The sequence below is a fragment of the Balaenoptera acutorostrata genome, chromosome 1, assembly GCF_949987535.1.
Source record: "Balaenoptera acutorostrata chromosome 1, mBalAcu1.1, whole genome shotgun sequence".
In the NCBI taxonomy this organism is placed as follows: domain Eukaryota; kingdom Metazoa; phylum Chordata; class Mammalia; order Artiodactyla; family Balaenopteridae; genus Balaenoptera; species Balaenoptera acutorostrata.
In genome coordinates, this window is record NC_080064.1 from 137,201,575 (window position 1) to 137,219,577 (window position 18,003).

Here is an 18,003-nt window from a genome sequence, read left to right on the forward strand (position 1 = left end):
AGAGTGGGCTGTCACAGCTTTGCAGGCTGCAAGTGGGTTGCCATGGAAACAAGGTTCTGGTTGGAGGCTCTGGCTAAAGAGCCCTTCTCAACTCAAATGAAGCTGCAGAAATGCAAAGGGTATTTTGGTTCCCCCTCCTCCTCTCCTTCTTTTCTCCCAAACCTTCCACTCATTTGAACAACTTGAAAGCTGAAACCAGCTGAATTCTGGGAGCCAGTTCTCCTAGAGCTCCATATACTCCTGGAATGGCCTTGCCCACACAGAACAACGCAGATTTAGCTCCGGACTATTTTTAATGCCTCTGTGCTTCCTTTACCTTTCCTTCTGCCTTTTGTTGTTATTCTTGCTCCTCCTTCCACTTTGCCTCCTTCTCAATATCACAAAGAACTGCCCCAAGTATGTCCATTAACAACCTGCATCTTCTTGTTGTCTATCATCAAGCAGAAGCTACCCCTCAGTCCTAAAATAGCAGGGAAACTAAATAGGGCAGTTGTGGCAGGGAACTGTTGAAAGAACCCTTTCCCTCGCACAGAATCCAGGTACCTTGTTGCAGTCCCCTAGAGAGCCATGGCCAAAAACTTGTTAAGTCATCCGGGAAACAGCCTCCATCTCCCTGTTCTGTGTGGCAACAGAAAGCAGTATCGTTTTGCTGATGTTTAGTTGCTCCACTTTACACCAAAGGAGCAGCACTATGGCCTCAGAGCTGGAAAATGGAGCAACAGTGGAGCTCCTATCTCTGACCTTGTGCTGGAAAGTGCCCTAGAAGTATGTTTGTGTGATGCCTTGATATTTAATTGAAGTATTAAAATGCTGAGCTGCAACAATGATACGCACCTTAAAACATTCTCAACTACCCGGATGAAATTTAAACATTGGGAAATTTTGCATAAAGATAGTATGGAAACCAGGCATTGAGAAGCCTGGCAGTGCCCTTGAGCCCCACTGGCTATGAAGTCACCCGCCCACCCTCTTTCCACAAAGGGCTTTCTCCTCCCCTCAGGCATCCCAAAGGGGTTTTCTTGATCTGGATTCACACAAAGCTAAAAATCCAAGGCAAAACCCTGACAGAAACTTACTTCCACAATCAAACTGAAAAGACCTTCCTAAGGCTAGTTCCCAGGAGTTATTTAATTCTCTCAGCTCCTGGGTTTCTTTTTCCTTTTCTTAAATAAGCTTATTATTTTGATGCAATATTCATGACTCCCAAACACAGGAGGGCCCTCCACTGCAGAAAGACAGCACTTCCTTCTACAATGAGTTTCACCCTTCTTATCTCACTCACACAAGCTCTGCCTCTCAGTTTTGCTAAGTTGGTGTCTGCCTTAGCTTTCCTCTTAGCTGCAGGAATTCGATGGGAGAAGCCCATCCATTAGAAATGCCCAGCCATTAGAAAGAGGGCTTCCACCTGACCGGACGATGTGTTCCAGCTGTACCGGATGAAGACAGTTCCGGGGCACAGGCTCCTGCCTCCTGGTAGGGATCCTTAGCAAGGACCCCTCTCTCTCTTCTGAACTGAGCTCAGCAGATCTAACACCAATCTGTCCTTTGATCGTGGTTTTGTTTGTTTTTGGTTTAGTTTATTATTGTCACTGCTGCTGCTGTCTTCTTCATATAAGGAACAGCCTTGCCAGTGTCAGACATCGGCGTTGACCTTACACACTATGTAAACCACATGTGAGCTTTATGAGGATCTTCAAATTGCAATCATGACTCAGAGATAGGGCCACCAGCCATCCTCATAATCCTGCAGAGGTGAAGGGAGTTCTAGGTGCCTTATAGGAAGGACACCGGGTAAAAGATCGAGAGATATATGCTCCTTAAAAAAAGGCCAGTGACCTTGAACAGGTGATACCCACCCTGTTTGCTCAGCAGGGAAATGAAAGGATGAGCCCAGGTGACCCTGAAGTCAGGAAAAGGGCATTTTGGAGAAACATGGCCCTTGAGGTCAGATGGACCTGGGTGTGCAGCGGGATGGCCATGTGATGGTGGGCAAGCTGCTATTGCCTCTGAGCCTCAAGTTTCTCATCTGCCCACTCTGACATTTTATGAGGTTTGGGGTGAAAATTCAGGGAGATAGCATTTTACTACTCGTAGCAGAAAAGAAATGCTCTGGGAAAGTTACAGTTTCCGCCTCCGTCTCCTTCCCTTCCTCCAGCTCTTCCAAAGCTTCTATTAGCTTTCACATCCGAGAGGCCTTGACATTAGGTGAAAAGACAGGCTATGGCGTATATTCTGCATGTCTCTTTCAAGAGTCTGGGTTTTGTGGTGAGGACCCAGATTTAACCCGGGAGGGAGGTTAAACGTGTCAAGTTTGAAGCTGGGGGAGAACGGGAATGGTTCCTTTTCGGTGGAACAGAAGAGCTCACAGATACTGTCGACAGGGTTGAAGCAGATGCAAGCAAACGAGAGGACCTCTCGACCCACTTAGCACAGAGCTGGCACTTTCATTTCTTGGCTCGAGCAGAGGCATAAAAGCTGAGGGAAAGAAGTACCGCTGCTACCTGGAGCACTTTGGGGTTATTGGGTTAAAAAAGAGATCGACGGGAACCCTACTGTTACCTGCCAAATCCCATTCTCCTTGAGCCAAAGTGGTTTTAAAACAAGTTGCAGTGAGGAGGTGGTGAGGGTAAGCCCTGTGTCACAGAGGGACTGAGAGAAGGCCCCGTGAGTTAATGTGGACAGCCAGAGGCTTGGAGTAGGAGGGAGATGGGGACCAGAAGTGACAGGAGCCACGTCTCGCCTATTCTTCAAGAGGCAGAGCACAATGCCACTCAAAGCAAAACTCAGAGAGTGGAGCTGTCTTTGCTTCAACCCAATTAGTCATAATATCCGGGGACACTGGAGCAGTGCAACAGCAGCACAGAAGTACTTGATTGGTGCTAGAATGTGGCAGCAGGGCCGAGCCTCAACTCGCAAGGTCAAGGGTGCTAGAGAGAAGACTTTTAAGGAGTCAAGTGGGGACACTCCCATCTCTCTCTGCCCTATCCCACCCCTCACCGGCCCCCAACCCCACATTCAGCTCAGATGCCTGCTGGTCAGGCTAGGGCCACACTCCTCATCCTGGTGATTTGACCACTCATGTCACCCCTTGGGGTTTTTTTTTTCTTTCTTTTTTTTTTTTTTTTTTTGCATTTGGCCACCCTACACTCCTTCTTACTTCACAGGGGCCAGCGTTCTGTCTAGACATTACCTAACTCATCAGATTCACTGAATTCCCGCAAGGGAGGTGACAGGAATTATCCTCCTTATTGCAAGGAACAAGAGGCAGAAATGCCCAGGATCTAAAAGGTCTTCTCAAGCTGCTTGCAATAAATTATGGGAAAGGCTGAGAGAGAAGATCCAATGAGATAGTGAGAATCAAAACACTAAACTGCATTGCCTCTTCTGGACCCCTCCCCCTTCTTCCTTCTAGGGATGACCATGGCTGAAGTACTCCTTGGAGCGCTAGCCCCCGGCTTCAAGGACACCTCTCAACATCTCAGGGAACACCCAGTGCAGTAGTCTCTGCCTCACTTATTTTAAAACCACACATAACTACATGCAACTGGACTTGACCATAGGGTCAGTTACCAGCTGGGAGTGAAGAAACATTCTTCTGCAAGGTTTCATAGAGGGAGTCAAGGAAACCAATATATGCTGAATAGAAAGCATTGTCAGTGGTCCTAAGCAAACCCTCACGGTACACGATATGGCTTCATTTCAACAGTCAGTGGGAAATATGGAACGTCAACACAAATTTGCACAAAAATTTTCAAAGCATTCATTTATAACAAAGGAGAAAAATTGACCAAATAATAATCATTATTGGACTTTCATTTCTACTAATGACAATTAATATCCAACAACTGCCCAACACCTTTTATGCTTTACTGAGTTCTTGCACATATGTTGGAACCTCTGCTCCTCATCAGAACCCCAGAGAGGAAGTAGGGTAGGTACTATTTTTCCCTTTTGACAGACGAGATAGGCAACAGAGGCTCCAAAATACACAACCCTAAGCCAGCATCCCAAAGATGGTGATCACAGATCATGGTAGGTAGACCCTCACATTCCTACCCCATCTTCCTCACCCCAACCCAGTGGCTCCCAGTGGCCCATGGGCTACTTCATCTTTTGTGTTAAGAGTTCAGGGTTCTTGACATTAGACTTTCTCGACAGCAGCTATTCATTTCAAGCTGCATCTTACCCACCCTGGCTCTGTGAGCTGATTACATCTTGGTCAGTGGTGCAGCAAGCAATTGGCATGGCCAAGCCATCAGGAGGCCTCAGCAACCACTTGTGAGCTAACCCCAGGCAGGAAACCAAATTCAGTGGCTGATCAGTGAGGAGACGAGAAGTAAGAGAATTAAGCCCCAGAGTTGCGAGTCTGTTTCCATCTTGCCTAGGAAGGGACAGGTCCATTGTGTAAAAGCTTTGATTTAAGGGCATTTAATTTTGTTCTCTCTGATAGAGATGTTTTCAAGGAAGCCTTGCAGCCACACATCTGATTATCTCAGGGCTTTAAGAGCTGCTTCCCACTGTGGGCTTGACTCTTCCTTCCAAGTAAACCACCGTCCTCTTTCTAAGCACAGGGCATAGTTCATCATCTTTTCCCTGCCAGATGGACACATGAGCTTAAAGCAGGTAGCCAGAATCCTGGGTAGGAGGCTCAACCTGCCAGTGGAGCCCCAACTCTCCTCACTTGCCCTGCATTTATGTGTTTTCATCTCACTCCATCCTCACAAGAAGCGTCTGGGAGATAATGAAACTGGGGCTGATAGAAGTTCAATAGCATGTTCCAGGCCAAATTGTTCAAGTCATTCTCACTTCAGTCTTTCCTCTGCCTCCTATTGCAGATGGATCCCCTCCCTCCAAATTCACTCCAAAAGAAAAAAGATGAAGGCTCTCGAGACCCCATCGCAGATTTGGTGAAGGTGTGAGTGTGAGCTTGATGTTGCTTTGGCTAAACTCGGTAGTATCATCTCAGATTTGAGCTTGGGAGGAATGTAGTAATGAGGGATTTCTCTATCTGATGTATATTGCCTGAAGCATTTTGCTAACAGCTACCACAGAAGCCACTGCCCAGAGGAACAAGAGGACAAAGGTAGGGAAGGCAAATTCTTCTTTTAAAATCGGGTAAAGGTTCTCTTTATGATCAATTAGAAGGTCTTTAGGATTCCCTGGCATGTTTTGATAGAGGAGGAAGGGGAATGGGAGTGAGTTAGCACCACTGAAAGGGGCAGTAACTTTTATTACTCTCAGCGAAAATTCAGGACTGCTTTCATTATCCAAAAGCAATGAGGGAGCATTTTCACCTGGAGCTACAGTGAGCTGCCCACTGTCCCGAGTCTGTCTGGATGGCAGCACACACACACTCTTCTCACCTGCCAACCTGCTACCCAGCAAGTGTTCACCAAGCAACAACTAAGTGCCTGGCATTGTGCCTCCAGGTGGGGCCTACCTGAGAGTACCAGGCGACCTCACTCCTGCTCTCAACAGGGCTTCAAATCTAGTTAGAGCAAGGTGATTTATGCACAAAGTGATTAGCAACCAATTCAGGAGAGCCTAAAGCTGAGTATTTATGATAAAGATAATAAATGTCATATGATTTAAAGCAGTGAAAGGCCATGAGGAATGAAGTGGTCAGAGGTTTTATGGAGAAATGGGCATTGGCCTAAGCCTTTCAGGGCGTGGATTTGGATAAACAGAGAGAGAAGAAAATCCAAGTACACAGATTAACTTAAGCAAAGAACTAGGGTTCAGAATGAGTATGATGAAACTAATGTAGTTTATTATATTTGTGTTTCAGACGACTATGCAAAGATCAAGTGGATTGATTGCCCATTTAATTCCCCACTGGTTTGTAGAGGAGAATTAAATGCTAAAAGACTGAGTATTGACAAAGGCAGAGTAATCCTTAAAGTGAACATCGACCCTCTATAGGAATGCAGGATGCTTACCTAGATTTGAAGACAACAGTTCTGATGCACCCTCCACTGCTCCCCCAAGGCAAAAAGTACCTGAAATTACTATGGATATTAGTGATAAAAATAGATATGTAAAACACTTTATATTGGCTCAGACCAATGATCCACTGAGACCAGGATTCAGTCATTGAAAGTGACACCAAATATATTAAAGGAAGCACATTACTGTCTTTTGTGATCTCAATCTCAAAAGGTTAGGGCTAGTACCCTAAACACTCTTTATTTCCTCCTAGTAGCCGATTATGGCTCCATAAAATACAAATTTACCTAAATTATTCTTCAACCAGTTTGTATTTTCTGACAGTAACACCTCTGAGGATAATACAGTCTATGTGTTTACCACCCACTATATTCAGTCATAACAATACCCCCTTTCATTTCTCCCAAATTAAGTCTCTCCTTCAAGCTTCAAGGGATGCCCCTTATTTGTCATATTCCAAGATGCTGTGAACAAATGTATGTTCATATAATAAGAACTTCTCTTGTCTTTCACCTTTCTAAATGGAAGAATATTGAACCTATCCTTACATTAAATATTTCTTCTACTTGTTTGTTGATTCTTGTTGATCTCTTCTGGTGCTTTCTTGTCTCCATTTCTTGCTGGCGGTGGTTCTTTATCATCATCATCATCATCATCATCATCATCATCATCATCCTATCAGATATCTTATTAACTTCATCTGACTCCCTTGGCTGCACCTGTCTCCGAGACCCTCAGCTGCTTGCTCCACCCCAGCTGTCTTTGTGGCAGATGAATTGACCTAAACCAGTTTGGAACCAACCAGTTACTGCCTGGGAGTGACAGACTTCCACCTTGGCTAGGGACATACAACCAGGCTAACCCGCTGGACCCCCTGAGTCTTGGCATCTCTTGCAATTTCCATCTCAGATGGAGCAGCACACTTCAGGGTATGAGATCTGGCTTTCTGAGTGGCCACTGCAGGGGCCAGTTGATGCAACTCAGAAGCACAGGGGAGTTAACTCCTCTGGTGCAGACTTTGACCAATGAAAAATAGAAGATGGGAAGGAGCCAGGCAGATGAATAATCTCTCCTTCCTCCCTTCCATGGACTGCTCCAGGGTGTGGTACAGCTGTGTCCAAAGACTTCCCATTTGGCAGAGCCAAAAATGTGTGCCGGGCTTCCCTGGTGCTGCAGTGATTGAGAATTTGCCTGCCAATGCAGGGGACACGGGTTCGAGCCCTGGTCTGGGAAGATCCCATATGCTGCGGAGCAACTAAGCCCGTGAGCCACAACTACTGAGCCTGCGCATCTGGAGCCTGTGCTCCGCAACAAGAGAGGCCACGATGGTGAGAGGCCCGCACACCGCGATGAACAGTGGCCCCCACTTGCCGCAACTAGAGAAAGCCCTCGCACGGAAACGAAGACCCAACACAGCCAAAAATAAATAAATTAATTAATTAATTAAAAAAAAATGTGTGCCAAGTGACCTGCTGTGTCTCATTGCTGGTGTCATGAAGTAGCAGCCATTATGGTAATGCATCATCTCACATCTCTCCTCATTCTTCCCTTTCTCATTCCCCTTCTCCTTACTTTTGTGGTCCTTGCCTTGCAAATAAAGCATCAGAACTTGGTCCTAAGGCCCTGTTTTCTAGAACTTGGTCCTAAGGCCCTGTTTTCTAGGGAATCTGAACTAAGGTAATCATCAAGAATATCACTAATGGTTTATTAAGGATCTAGTGGATTCTGGGCTTTGTGATAGGTTGTAGTGATACCATACCACAAGGAAAAAGACAATGTGATTGGAGATTCAACATATATACAAAAAAGGGTAAATAACATTTTAAAGCTAGCATATGCCCCATGTCAAATAAATAGCATATACAACAAGCATCAAAGGCATTAAGAGTGGTAAACAATCCTTGGACGCATCAGACAAACCTTGTGCAGGTAGGCCATAATTATGTGGGCAGCAAAGAAAAAAGCTTTAAGTTTTTACGGAAGTTACCTTTCAATTCCCTCATCTAAATCTTCTCTGATATTATGAAATGTGTTTCTACTGGCTTGACATACCTATGTGTGGAAGGCTTTAATGTCGATTGCACACTAAACAAATTTCATTATGGTCTCGATACCTTCTATAAAAATATTAAAATGTAGAGGACTTCCCTGGTGGCACAGTGGTTAAGAATCCACCTGCCAATGCAGGGGACACGGGTTCAAGACCTGGTCCGGGAAGATCCCACATGCCGCGGAGCAACTAAGCCCATGCGCCACAACTACTGAGCCTGCACTCTAGAGCCCATGAGCCACAACCACTGAGCCCACGTGCCACAACTACTGAAGCCTGCGTGCCTAGAGCCCATGCTTTGCAACAAGAGAAGCCACGGCAATGAGAAGCCCGCGCACCACAATGAAGAGTAGCCCCCGCTCACCGCAACTAGAGAAAGCCCGTGTGCAGCCACGAAGACCCAAGGCAGCCAAATAAAGAAATTAATGAATGAATTAATTTTTAAAAATTAAAATGTTAAATTAAATATTTTGAAGTGGTGTTTTGTAGAAGACCCCACGGTTAATGCTTTTTATTTCAAGAAACACCCATTTATCGTCGCCCTGATATCTAAGCCTATTCTTCACCCATGTCATAGTGTTTTCTGCCATTCTGCCCACACCCAATGCCTTCCCCACAATCAGACATCTTTGGCACATCTGACCCACTGCATCTGGGTCTGAAACCCAAGATCCTAACCATCATACTGTCCTTCAACTCTGGATATGACTTTGTACCCATTCAATGACCCTCTCTTTATAATCACTTCACCTCTTTCTTGCAGCAGAAGGAATCTGAGGGCCCAGAGGCCCCTTCTGCATATCCCTGGGGCATCCCTGACAGTTACCCAGGCAATCCAGTAAATCAGGTTGCTCACACAAGAGCCATCTGACATATTTGGCCCCCAGTTTTACAATTCCACTCTCAAGTTCTTTCAAAGCTATGGATGGATGGAGCCCATTTTGATGATTTATTTAAACAGTTTGTCAGGTCAACCACATCCTGTATGCATATGATCCAAAACATAAATGTTTGCTGTAGTTGTAATTTTTCACGTCAACTTATGCACCAACAGAAAATGACCTTTATTCCAGAGAGATGCAATTTCTTTACAAATAGTGACTCGTAATGCCCTGGTGAAGCAATCATCAAGTTCTAATAAAAAAATATAATAATACAAATGTAACGTTTAATTGAAGAGCAAAAATGGTTTAGGGGCCTTCAGCATTTCTTAGTTGCAGCCCTACACAAGAATTTAAGGTTATTCACATAGTATTTTGCCATTAGATGAATTTGAGCAAATAATACAATCCTGAAGAGGAGTCATAACTTGGAAGTACAGTATAAAAAGAAAACAAAAAAGGTATCCATTTCCATCTTTGTACAAGCCTCTCCAGAGATTCTTGAATCTGTAAGTTATACTCACCCCAAATTTTCTTATTATGCACAATAGGAATTCTATGCCTGGGATTGGCCTTTCCAAATTCAAAAACTGCAAACCACATTTAATGTTTGCTTAATTGAATCAAAATTCTAAAAGTCAAATATTATTAGAGAGTTAAATTTTTGCCCTCAGATTATCATATATTGCTTTCAAAAGTCAAATAAGTTACTTTTAAAAGGCCTGCAGGGGCTTCCCTGGTGGCGCAGTGGTTGAGAGTCTGCCTGCCAATGCAGGGGACACGGGTTCGAGCCCTGGTCTGGGAAGATCCCACATGCCGCGGAGCAACTAGGCCCGTGAGCCACAATTACTGAGCCTGCGCATCTGGAGCCTGTGCTCCGCAACAAGAGAGGCCGCGATAATGAGAGGCCCGCGCACCGCGATGAAGAGTGGCCCCCACTTGCCACAACTAGAGAAAGCCCTCGCACAGAAACGAAGACACAACACAGCCATAAATAAATAAATAAATAAATCCAAAGTTTAAAAAAAAAAATTGTATAAAATATATATTTCCTTCAAAACATACCTACAAATTATGGCAGAGTTCTTTGCTCTTTAAAAAAAAAAAAAAAAAAAAAGGCCTGCAAACTGGAAAATATTATTTTCCTTAGTTTGGGGAACTCACAGTACCACAGCTATTTTTGAAGTTGGTACGTGTCTGTTTGTACGTGTATGCACAAAATACAAGATCTTATAAGCAACTCTGAATTAAAATCTAGAAGAAACATGTGTAAAAAAATGACTCTTCTCTTTCCTCTGTGATTTCAACAGTATGTTTATACTCTTTAGGTATTAGACAAGAATCAAAAGGGCCCTTTTGGGCACTGAGGGAAAGAGTCATTTAATTTTATAGAATGGATTGAAGAGAAACTGGAGAAGTGTGTAGAACTAGCAACCCAACGCAGTAAAGTCTGGATCAGCCACTGACCTTAGGACCTAGCACTCACTTGTCTCTGCTCTGAATGTAATATAAAGGTTGGGGCTTCCCTTGTGGTGCAGTGGTTGAGAATCCGCCTGCCAATGCAGGGGACACAGGTTCGAGCCCTGGTCTGGGAAGATCCCACATGCCACGGAGCAACTAGGCCCGTGAGCCACAACTACTGAGCCTGGGCGTCTGGAGCCTGTGCTCCGCAACAAGAGAGGCCGCGATAGTGAGAGGCACGCGCACCGCGATAAAGAGTGTCCCCTGCTCGCCGCAACTAGAGAAAGCCCTGGCACAGAAACGAAGACCCAACACAGCCAAAAATAAATAAATAAATAAAAATTAAAAAAAAAATAAAATAAAATAAAGGTTGGAATTTCCCATCAGCATGAAACAGGAATATGATAAACAGTCAAAAAAGAAGTGTGAGTGTAAGAACAGAGAAAGAATCAGCCCCTGTTTGTCAAAAGTGCAAAACGAGCTCCAAGGAAAGATGGTGCCACTATCAGGCTCTAAGACCAGTAGATGAAGATGCCTCATTTCACCAGATGATAGGATTAATCTTACTGGGGAAAGAAAATAATGAGTAAGCTTCAGGAAATACTAAAAATCCCAGTAAGCACGTGTAAGGGATGAGGGTATAATTCCCAGGGCTGTATAATCATTGAGTTCACAGAACAAGTTGGTCGGAATTCCACGGGAGAAATTTACATCCTGGATGCTGGGGACCAGACATGAATGAAAGAGATAATTGTAGCTTCAACATCAAATTAAAAATCAGTTTAAAGACAGGCGAATAGGTTAGGGAGATGAAACATGCAGAAATAAGACTGGAGAGCAGCTTTTGTAGGATCTGAGGATCCCAGCAGACAAAGAAGCAGGTTGTTGGAAAGGATCTATGCTGCTTTGTCCCAAGGTCATAAGAGCTTGTGAACAGACAGTCTCATTCATGGCTAAACCTTACTTTGCAAACTCATCTACTTTTTGGAATTCATTTGACTGTTTCTCTTTCTAACGTTTCCTCTTATTGAAGTTCCTTTTTCAAAATAGTAATCTTGCCATGGTTAACAAAGAAGACCAGGGCTAAATCTTGCCGGATAGGATGGTTTATGTAACCCTGGTGATAAGGTTAGGATATCCCTCCAGAGTAACCGGCAGGCCCACCCTCCCACCCAGCCCTGTCAATAAGGAGACTTTTAATGAGCAGCACAAAAGCAAAATGGTCCTTGTCCTCAGGAAGATGACTGCTTGGCAGGGAAAATGGCATGCACCCACATAATGCCTACAATCTTAAAATTGTCCCTGCAGTACTTACTTGCTAATGATTTAGGGCCAGGAAAATATCATGTGTCACCTCCCCACTTCGAAGCATTACTCTGCAGGTCACCAGATGCTGCCCTGTCACTTGCATTGAGGTCCCTGAGATGGGAGCTGGTTTTCTGCACCGGCCAGAGTTAGCCTGGGTGAGGGCCACGCCCTTCAGGTAGTGCTCTAAAACTCCAAGATGCAGCTCATTAGGGATCCTAGCTCGTTAAGGGCCATCACACACTGTCAAGGGTAATTAAATCAGGGATTAGTGTCATCCAGAGAGTTTGGCACGAGCCCGGTCCATGTTAAAGTGTTTGACACTGAGTGGTGAAGGCAGACAAGGTTACTGCTAGGTCCTAGCATGCAGCCTCCTCTCTGAGGCTTGCAGGGGCTGGCAGTTAGGTCCCTTGAGCAGAAGAAAGCTACATATTTTAGTTTTCCTTGAATGTTTTTTCTCTACTCTGAGCCCCATTTTGCACTTAGTGGATTTTTTAGTCAAAGTACATGACACATTTCACTCTTCAGATCCTATTAAAAAACACCTTCCCCTCAATTCACCAGAAGTTGTTCTTGTCCATCCTCTTAGATGGATGGAGCTGCCTGAGTGGTCCTTGGTATCTGCTAACTCGCTATCTGCCTCGGATACAGTGAAATGTGCCTCTCACATACCTCTTGTGGAAGTATAAATTAATGCAACCTTTCTGGAAAGCAATTTGGTAATATGTTCCAAGAACTTTAAAAATGCTCATATCCTTTTGACCGAGTGTATAATTACACTTCTGGGAAACCGTCAGAAGAAAATCATTAGAAGTACAAAAGAAGTTTATTATACCAAGCACGTTAACTGCAGCATTATGTTTAAAAGCAAACAAATTGGAAATGTGAATACCATTCAGTAGAAAACCGAACATCCATATGGTTAGAATATCATCGTTCATTTTATTCAACAAACATTTATTTGCTAGGCACTGAGAATTTAATAGTAAACCATTTATATCCATCCACTGCATTCAAAGAATTTCTAAAGTTAGTATTTTTAGATTTTGATAATATAGGCTTTGTTTAAAGTTTCAAATGAAAACCCAAGATTTTAAATTATGTGTACAATAGTATTTCAAGTAGGTAAAAACTATGCTTAAAAAGAAGGAACTATATCTCCATGTCAACACGGTTACCTGGTTGATGAGGTTACGAGCGATTTTTCTTCTATATGCTTTTCTGTTTTTTTCTGACACAAATGCTGTGAACATATATTACCTTTATAATTGAAGGAGGTAGGGAGAGTATTGCATTTCTAAAAGGATGCAAACAAACAAAGATAAATAAAAATATCCAGCTCCTTTCCCTCATGAGTAGGAAATATGATTCTTACCTTGGCTAAGAAGACTCACTTCTTTCAGGCTAAAAATTACTATCTTCCATTTGGATTTAATCATCACCAGGGAGAGATGATCAAGGAGCAAATGAAGTCACCAAAGAAGTATGGTGACAGTCTGCTTTCCCCATCCTGCAGCTTTATTCACATGGCTTTGTGATTCTGGGGCTGAATCCCTACATGCCTCCTGCTGACCCCAAAATCTCCTAAGCTCATTCATCAGAAGGGAAGTGCAGGTATACAAGCAACAGGGGTTCAGTTCCTCATTAAGATCATACTTTCAACAAAAGATTCAAAATAAGAGGCTGGAAGCAATAATCAAGAATTTCACCAAGGCCCAAGTATAAGCTGGGGTACAGCTGGGTCCCTGGACTCCAAAGGCCCTGATGGAAAAACAAAGCTAATGTAACTCCTCTCTGCAAACCACCCAGTATCCTGCCTTGGTATCTGTTCTGGCACTTGCTGAACGAACTGCCTGTGTTTAACAGGTGTAACTGCTACAATGCCAACAAAGCTGTTCATTGTAAGACCTGGAATTGCATATGTTCGCTTCTGCAGATTCCAAGTAGGATTATAGGTGTTAATGGATAATTATACCCAGAGTGAGAAGGGGTAAAAAGATGAGGGAGATGTTCCAGTGTTGGTATTCTCTCTCTATGTGTCACCTGGCTTGGGGCAGATTCTCCAGCAATAGAATCCTTTCAGGTTAGTTCATAAAGCACAGTTGATCACACAGTCTACTCTGAAAGATCACTTTTAGAGTGGCCCTAATATCCTAGAGTCAGGAACACATGTACCCATCCTATTGAATCTTGTTTTTAATCATGTACATCACCTTAGTTGTCCAACTGTGGTATCTGCACGGATACCTCAGTAATTGACCTAAGTAATAATCCGAAGAAAAAGAGCTATTCATCAACAATTATGTGCTAGGCAGTTTACAGTTTCTAAACTTCTCCACCGTCCAAAGAAAACCTAGGCTCAGAGAAGTTAAGTAACTGGATAGCAGTCACCCATAGACAGAATTCAAAAGAGGGTCTGTCTGGATACAAAGCCCAAGCTCTTCTCTGTCCACAAAATTCTGTCACCTCAAAAAATATTAGTTTGTTTTTTGAGACTGAAACATTTCTCCTCTACCTAACAGAATGCATGGTACAAAATCCATGTGCTGTGTAAGCATGAATGCCCAATAATCCAAATATCTAATCATTGCCTCTTTCTTCCCTCTAACTGGTGATAGGAAAGTAAGGATAGAGATGGTCAAGGCAAAATGGTGGGAAAGGAACAGGGCTATCTCTTGTGATTAATATTACTTGCACATTGAATACCGTCAGAACAAAGATGAAAGCCATTATTCTATCTGCAGTCCAGCTAATGTAAAGACTTAAATATCTAACGGTAATTTGTAGGTAAGCATTTCTAGTTATCCAAATGGACGAGTTCACAGGTTAGCCCTGTAAAGGTCTAGTCTATTTTTATTTTTGAGGTGGGGAAAGTGAGACACAAGAATGTGACCAATTCTCTACAGACTACACACTTCTGAAAGCAGCATGAGGGTAAGGAATAGGTCCATTTGCTTTAGTTTATACACTAATTTATTCATATATTGATTTATTCAACACTTATCCTAAGTACCTGCTATGTACCAGATGCTAGAGGGACAAAATCATCTGTACCTAGGACGGTGCTGAGCCCGCTGTAGCCAGCCAGGGAATGTGCCTTGAAAGCATTTATTGATTACAGATAAGAGTAGCGGAAATGAGGGCACCAATGTCTGGATCCACAAATTCCAATCTATTGCTCTAACACCTTCAAAATTCATCATTCCGTGTATGCAGCTGGCCTCTATGCTTCCAAGGAGCACTGAGATCCTCAGATTAGTAATGGATTGCAAACATAAGAATGTCATTTCATCAACACTAAATGGGTTACATTTTCATTTCACTGAGTGCCTTCTTGCTTCTGAAACGTGGGCCCGGGAAAGCAGTTGCACCTCTCTGACCTCTGCACCTCTCATTAGCCACTCCTGCTCCATCTCATGGGTCTAATCAGCTCTTACAGTTCTGATCTTGTTAGAGAACACTGGTCTCCCACCCCTGAAGTCCTGCCTAATTCACTACTGGGAGCAACCTCACTGGAGTTGAGAATTACCAGGTGTCTAGATTCCAACCAGATAACCTGCTTCTGTTCCTGATGTGGGTCCTCTCCCCACCAACCCAAGGACTGAATTTAGGTCAACACTAAATTGCTATGTTTCAGTCTTACTATTATTCAGAATGGAATAAAAAGAGCTACCCTCCTTAATACTTCAAAGGGGCACAAAGGGAATTTATGGTCTGATGTTTGCAAAAATCCTCAAAGAAAAATCCTGTGAAAAACAATGGATTTTTATTGCTTAAAATATTGATTTATTTCCCTCAAGTTTTAAAAATGGCTTCACTGGATGCTACTATAGAATGCAAAGAAGAAGTGCCAAGAATGCATACAGGAGGGAGAGGAAACTTTAACAATAATGACCACCCTATGAGAAGAGGTGGAATCATTATTTTCAAATGAGTTGTGAGAAATGTCTTAGGAATTCCCAGAGGGATGTCCAAAGCTAACCATAGTGGTTAGTTATAACAATGACCTGAAAAGCAACAAGATGCCAGGGAAGACATTACAGAAGATGAATAATGAAGAGGTTCAAGTGAATGAAGGCGCAGGTCTCCTCTCTCCTTCCTTCCCTTCTCTCGCCACCCTCCAATGCAATATTAATAGAAGCGCCTTCTCTGGCATCTTAAGAGAACCTTTGCTGCATGCAGAGGGGCAGGTAGTTGTGCTTACTGCCACAAAAGGCTGCTTTCGCTATGTTGCCTGGGTCTCAGCAGCAAGAAATGCCAGTTCACATTAAGCTCTGTGCATCTCATCACATCAGTAGTGGCCGAGCCAGCATGATGGGTGCCGGGATTCATTTGCGACCAAGGTTAGAGCCCATCTCAAAGAGGTATGCTCACCGAATGAAAATGGCACCTGTTTATCCTGCCAGTAGCCCATCATCAATCTTCTGCCCATCCAGCCCTGCTTCCTGCATCCCCCAGATTCGTTCCCGAGAGGCAGGAGGCAATAGGAAAAAGGATATGAGCAGTGGTGACCATCAGCATCCAAATGACAGAGGCTTGGAGGAAATGACATCTCAGCCACAGCAGAATTCACAGCCACCACAGCCCACTTGTTTCTAAAAAGAGCAATCCAAGACCCAGCAACAGTAGGTGATTTGCCAAAGACTGAGCAGTGATGCCAGAGTGGGGAAGGCGTGGGAACAGGGCTGGGCACAGACATCTGGTCACTACACTCTGTCCGTGCCTGCCCTAGAGACTCCAGGCCTCACTTTCATCATTTGTGAAATATAGGTTCAGTGGGACTCAGTAAACTTCAAAATACTTTCTGGCTTTACCATTCTAAAAACCTTGTCACTCCAAGTGTGCCCATGGTCCAGCAGCACCCATATGTATAGTATATATAACTGTAGCTTGTTAGAAATGGGACATCTTGGTCCCCACCCCAGAAGCACTTAAAGATACTCTGCATTTTAACGATACCTCCAGGTGATTCATATGCACATTAAAGTTTTACAAGAATGGTTCTAGAATATTTTGTCACAGGCTTATAGACAGTCTTCCATCCTAACTTGAGAATTATAAAAGAAAGCAAAACAAATGCCGGACTAGATGACCTGTCTTCTTATAAAGTATCACTGTGGCCCATTAATAGGACCTGACACTGTGCTAAAATTTGTCATCAAATTAAATCCCATCCCACTCCAGGTTTTTGTTCACTGTTTCACTCACAGCAGGCACCCCATGCCTCAGAAGTCATTGCTGCAGTCCTTGTGGCTATTCTCAGGTGGAGTTTCCTCTTTTGAACATACCTCGGCTGGCTTGCTTGAGGGTCTTTAGTCTGCATGCATTTGGTTAAGAATCTCAATAGAACAGCCTTTAGACATGTCAAAGTTATTATACGGAATATCAAACGGTGCTTTTAGGCAGGCCTCCCTTTCTGGATGCAATTACAAAATTGTAACATGACTAAATTTGCAGTAATAGTGGCTCTGTTTACCAACACAGGGGTTAGTCAGTCCAACAATAATAAATAATTCCTCTCTTTCTTGTTATGTAGTCCTATGCTGCATGCTATTCACATGGAAATGGACATATTTGGTTCCTGCACTTGCAGAATTAAAAATGGTTATATGAGAGTTTCTAAATGCCAGCACTATTGACATTTTGGACCTCACAATTCTTTGTTGCAGGAGTTGCCCTGTACGTTGGAGGAAGTTTAGCAGCATCTCTGGCCTGTAACCACAAGATGCCTGTAGCAGTCATCATTCAGCTGTGGCATCCAGAATGCCTCCAGACATTGCCAAATGTTCCTTGGGGAGGGGGGATAAAATCACCCCTGGTTGAGAACCACTGAACTAGAAAAAACTAATCAGGAAAGTGTAAGGAAGAAGTCTATGGGGATGTGATTGGAAATAACACAACACAAACGCTGAGCTATTATATTAATGGGAATTAAACAAAGAGGTATTAATAACACATGCAAGTCAAAGGGCTGGCGAAGACAGGAGGAAGAATCAAGAGAGATACATGATTCAGAAAGGAGAAACCAAGGGGAACAGGCTACCTCTAATTCCAGCAAATACCCATAGTAAAGAGCAGAGGTCCTGATCACAGGCTGTTTCTAAGCCATAGACATCATTAACAAAGACGGAAATAGTTTAAGAGACAAAGAAAAAAGTTCAAGAATGTCAGACAAGAAGGGTTGTTACAGTATGGAAATATCACTTTGAAGTATTAATTCTCAGATGCAGGTCTGCTGCACACAGATTCATAAAATCTATAGCTGGAATGGACGTTAGATTCACCTCCTCCAATGCCATCATTCTGCACATAACCCAGAGAGGCAAATGCACTTGTCCAAGGTTACTATTACCTCGAGAC

At 43.4% G+C, this 18,003-nt stretch overlaps 1 protein-coding gene and 1 pseudogene across 1 annotated transcript in view; both read right to left on the reverse strand.

Annotated features, from left to right (window-relative positions):
- LOC103009533 (casein kinase I-like) overlaps positions 1–6,620 on the reverse strand; it is a 37,294-nt pseudogene extending 30,674 nt beyond the window's left edge.
- Positions 1–18,003, reverse strand: part of ASTN1 (astrotactin 1) — a 328,148-nt gene that overhangs the window by 271,975 nt on the left and 38,170 nt on the right. The window lies entirely within an intron of this gene.